This window comes from Camelus bactrianus, chromosome 23 (genome assembly GCF_048773025.1).
Source record: "Camelus bactrianus isolate YW-2024 breed Bactrian camel chromosome 23, ASM4877302v1, whole genome shotgun sequence".
NCBI lineage: Eukaryota > Metazoa > Chordata > Mammalia > Artiodactyla > Camelidae > Camelus > Camelus bactrianus.
Genome location: NC_133561.1, coordinates 34,385,371 through 34,390,986, shown reverse-complemented (window position 1 = coordinate 34,390,986; position 5,616 = coordinate 34,385,371).

Below are 5,616 nucleotides of genomic sequence, written 5' to 3'. Positions count from 1 at the left end.
ACTACATGATTTCTGAACTTACAACATCCGGCAAAGGTCCAAATAATTTCACATAGAACTACAGAGGAAAAATATGTGTCTTCTTTTCCTCTTTGTGAGCCCGAGATCATAGGCATCCTGGAACATAGGTGTCACTCTAAGCTGTCTGTCCGCTAGGCTGTCACGTCCAGCTTCAACATATTTTTTAGAAGTTGTAGGGATATGTGTACATCACCCCGTATTACAGCAAACGGTTCTTCAACCTGACCAAGTTTAATGTCCATATAAACATCAGAAATCTTCCAAACTGAAGCCTGAAGAAACGTTTCCCATCTCTCCTTCCAGTCTGTCTTCCATCTGCACCCCACATCACCACTGCTCATCTGCGTCAGGACACAATCTTCCTAGAAACATTGTCGGTGGGACACTTGGATGAGAACTAATTACAGCAGTCATGAAAATGGTCCCATGAACGTAGGCTCTGTAGAACAAGGATGTTTTGACCTGAGGCCTCAGCCGTGGCCTGCAGGGTCTGTTCACGTGTTCTGCCTGGCTTCCCTGCAGACGTTCGGCAGAAAATCAAGCCTGCAGTTAAAGTCATAGAAGGCCCAAGAAATCCAGAAAAATAGAGATTCCTCTCCTTGGGAATATTTTTGAAACTCACCCACTAATAGGAAGAAGAGATGTAAGAGGTTCGTTTCAGAGCAGATGATGTCCAACTGCAGGTGTGTCAGTTTTGTCATTGTTGCCCACTAGTTGGCTTTCTGCTCCTTCTAACACGCCGCTGTTTAGAGAAGTGGCCTGAGTCGGCCCTCAGAGCAGAAAGGTGAGCTGGGCCTGGTGACAGCCAAGCTCCTCTGCTGTGTAATAAACCGCTGAGAAGGAAGAGGTGGCCCAGGGCTTCCTCTGAATCTCTCCCTCAGTTATAAACTCTATGAAGGGAAAATGGAACAAAAAATCTTAATTCAATATGGTATTGTCAAAGTATAAAAATAATTGTCTTTGGAGGAGATGGCATAATTCAAGGGGTAGAGTATGTGCTGGGTTCAATTCACAGTACCTCAATGTAAAAAAATAATAAGAAAAAGTCTTTAAAATAAAAGAAAAATAACAAATAAGAAAAGAGATCTCAAACAACCCAAGTTTAAAAAGAAAAAATGTCTTTTAAAAATAGTAGTCAGCTAGGTCTTTTGCTAGATTAGGAGTTTGGGATTAACAGATACACACTACTATTTATAAAATAAATAACCAACTCCCAGGTCCTTAATAACCTAGTTCAACATGAATCCTTTCTCTTTTTTCCCCTAAGCAACCCGTGGAAGCATCTGAAATTCTCATGTTATAAAAGAATTCATTTAAAGGCGGTTTGATATTTACTGGTTAAACAGTTATTTGTGGTTCCATGAATATAGGTCTAGTTAGAAAGACAGACAATAAACCAGTAAGCAAATAATTATATGACATACTGCCAGGTACTAATAATTGCCACAAAGAAACATAAAGCATATTAGGAGAGAAAATGATTGAATAGGACATATGTGCGTGTTATTTTAAATAATGTGGTCAGATAAGTCCTCTCTGAGGGTAAAATAATTTGAACAAAGTCCTGAATGAAGCAGAAGAGTAAGCCACGTAGGTAACAGACAAGAAAAGCCTCCCAGGCCGGGAGAAGTGTAAGTACGATACTTGGAGTAACAAACACAGCTGTCCTGGTGGGGACCATCTGGGCGGTGAAGATGGGCTGGAGCAGAATGGTGAGAACTGAGGCTGCAGAGGCGGGTGAGGGACCGGATCACACAGGGCCTTGGTAGGGACTCTGGATATCCTTCTGAATACAATGGAAAATCACGAGAGTATTTTGCAAAGCAGAAGAACTTGATCTGATTCATACTTTAATAAGACTGCTGTGGGTAACATATGGGGAATAAGCAATGGAAGCAGGGCAAGGTTAGCTGATGGGAAGCCAGTGGGAAGAGTGCTGCTGACCTGGAGAGAGACACCAAGGTTGGGCTGGGATGATGGCGGGACACGGCCTGATAGGGGGACACGATTTGACAGTAACAGTCACAGGCCTTAATGCTCGAGTTGGACACAGACACAGAGTGGTTCAGGGTGATGAGTATGTGATATTTGGGGCTGAGCCACAGTTTTTGTGCAGAGACCTGACAGGAGAATAAAGTGGGGACGCTGACGTCGGTAAGAAGGGTTGGTGGGTGTTGAATTCCCCCTAGAGCCTTGTCTCTGTTTCTCTGTAGATGAAGTCAACAGAGCAGTGATGGGTGTCCCTAGTTCTGCAGTGAATTGCATGTCCTTCTCATCGACAAATTCGAGAGGCCGACCTGCCCATCCAATTGCAACATGTTGAATCTGCTTCTTTCTATCCAGGAGGAGATTTCCAACTAAGATGCCAATCAAAATTTCCCGTGTCCAGAGTTAGAGCTGTGTGACTGTGGGATGATCTGAGAGATACCTCCACAGAGGCTCGGTGTGCTCTCCCTCCCTCAGAGCACACAGTTCCCTTCAGTCCGGTGGGTCTCATTGGAGAAGATTTCACAAATAGCCCCTCTCAGGCCCTGGGGACCAACCTCCTGCTTGGCCGAGCTCTGAAAATGAGCACGAGTTCCGGGCAAAGGGCCTTCTCCAGGGCGCCATCTGGCAGATTACATGAGAACAGTGCACAAAAGAGTGGGAGGGTTGATGGTATAAATCGATTCTAATTTTTGCTCTGAATCTGATCCTGTCCTTCCGTTTTGTTAAGGAAGAGTTCTTAGGCCAGACATGATTCTCCTTTTTTTTTCTATTTGATCATCCAAGAGGTTTAGATAGGGTATTTGTTTTAGGGTAAGAATCTTTAAAAAAAAAAAAACAAAAACTATGCAAATAGCGTCTTGTTAGGCATTTGGACAAGTAAATTCTCCCAGCAGTATTGAACCCCCTTGTTCCTGCAGGGAGTCTCCAAAGGTATAAGTGTTCCAAATCTGACCCAAAACCAATGAGGCTTTTTTTCTTTTAAGCACTTCACCATGGACAAAAGATGTCACTAAAGAAGGTGAGAAATGAGCAGGTCCCCATCATCAAGAGTCCCTCTCAAAGAGCCCACAGAAATAAAGAGGAGATGAATGAAACTGTTTATTTATACACACGCAGAAGCCAATCAGAAAAGTAACTATCATGTTAAATGCTGAAAGTTAAACGCTTTTTTTTTTATCAATCTAACTTAATAGGGCAAAGGGGGAGGAGAGAATTGGCTTCCATGACAGGGTTTCTTCTACATCTATTGAATCTCAGGTGTCTTCAGCTTAAAGTGTTTTTGTATTAACCATGGGCTTATCTGACTTTCCATTCCTCGAACTTTGTTTTCTTTTTCAAGATTCAGTCATGTATTCTGAGCCCCTGGATTTTCCACGTGAATTTTAGATTGATTGTCAATTCCTGCAAAACACCACCTGGGATTTGGGTAGGCATTTTTGAATCCTTAGATCTATTCGTGGACTATTGTCATCTTAGTAGAATGAAGCCTTCTTCTCCATGAATATGGGATTATTCTCTGTGAATGTAGGTCTTAATTTCTCTCAACAGAATCTCTAATCTATTGTAGTCTTCAGTGTCCAAGTCTGGGACTTCTTCCTCACCTCCATTGGATGCTGATTCAGAAGAGACACGACCTCCTGGAGAATCTCTGTTGCCACGGAGCTGACATGGAACTGAGTCCTGAGAAGGCTTTAAATTCTTTTAAAAATAGGATTAATGTACTTTAATTACTCCATAGATGAGTAATGAATGGGTCACATTAACATAGGATTTTAATCCTTCTAGAATTAGTAGAGTAATACAGACACATTACAAAAAATTGAAATATTGCCTAAAAGAGAAGAGATTTGTAATTCCCACCCACAGAGGTGTCTGTCATGAATGATTTGGTGCTTATGTCTCAGTCTCTGTGTCTCTCAATATGTCTCTCTCCATCTCTGTCTCTCACACACTCACAATCAGATCAATTTACATCTATATTGATTTCACACATATGTGGTAATGTAGATGGGACCCTGGATGCAGACAGTGGGTCTGCATACTTCCACCCTGAAGCCTCCCTTGACATTGGGTTGAGACCAGACACCCAGTTTTCCAGCTGCACAACATTCATTCATCCACATGAACCAGAACGAGTGGACCCCATCCCCTGTCCATCACCATTAGTGTTGCTTTAATTCCGACTGTTTCAACCAATGCTGTGATGAACACCCTTGAAAAGGCATCTTTGAATAAGTGTGTAAGGCTTTTAGTGGGATGAACTGTAAGGATCAGAACTTCTGGGGAAGAGATGCATCTGTGGCCCTTTGATGCGTCCCGCCCCCTGTTCTCCTGAGTAGGAGAGTCCCTTCACTCTTCCTTCCAGGAGATCTGCTGAAGCCTCTGCCTGCTTACATTGTCACCAGGGCTGGTTGTCACCTGACTAAAGACCTGCCAGTGTGATGGTGACCGGTGCTCTCTCTGCATTGCTTCCTTCTGCCTGTGTTCTCACCTGAGAGGTCAAGCATCTCTAACACACACTGGCCACCTGCATTGCCTCCTCATTGGAACTGCCCATGCCTGTTCTGTTTCTGTTTAGATCACTGCCTTTCAAAAGGATTTTGGACTACAGGGATGGGAAACCTTTATCCAACCTTGGGTTATGAGGAATGCATTTTCCAGGTTCTGGTTACACTTTCAAGCAGTTTTTCTGGGCTTTTGCTAATTTTTTTGATTTGTTTGGTTTTGTTTTTGCCAGAGGAAGAGCTAAGCATCTCCCTTCTGTCTTCTGGCTGTTGTGTCACAGGGGGAACAGCAGTGTCTACCCTGAGATTATGCAAAGAGTTACTAAAAGGGTCTCATTTTGTACATCACATCTTTAATCCCCCTGAATAGCCCCTTAAAATGATAAAAATGCTGTTTCAAATGAAAACAAAAAAAATCCCCAGACCCAGCTTAAAACATGTGGGCAGGGACAAAAAATAAAAAACCCTTTTTTAAAGTTTCATTGACAGGGAACAACAAGGAGAGGTAAAGACACGCAGAGAGAAAGAGGACTTGGGGTTGTCACAGGCTGGGTGAGGAGGGAGGGGAGTACACGCTCTGGATCCAAGGTTTCACTTTGAGGAAAGAAATAGTGTGAAACTAGATGGTAGTGATGGTCGCACAACATTGTGAATGCCCCTAATGCTCCTGAATTGCACAATTTAAAAGGGGAAAAGTCTATATTTTATTAATGAAACTCTAAAAAGAAAATAAGGATGCCATAAATGACGTGAAACAAACAAAGGAAATTAAAGAAAATCAAACAAAAACATCTCCAGCGGAAGGGAAAACATTTGGGAGGGGGAGGGAGAGGGTCTTACGGTGGGATTTTGGAGAAGATTTTGCAGAAGAAGGTGTGGGTGGGTGCAGAGGGGGCTCTGCCCCAGGTGGTGGCGATGCCTGAACTGGTTCTCGGTTGCCCAGCAGTCCAGGTGCAGATGCAGGTTCAGGAGGAGCTGCAGGAGCGGCAGGAGGGAGCTCGGGGCCTCCTGATGGATCCAGATCGTCCTTTTTTTGGTCTCTGACATCTTCCCCTGCCCCTGCCTCCTCTGTATCTATTGGATGTGGAGAGAGTTTTAAGTC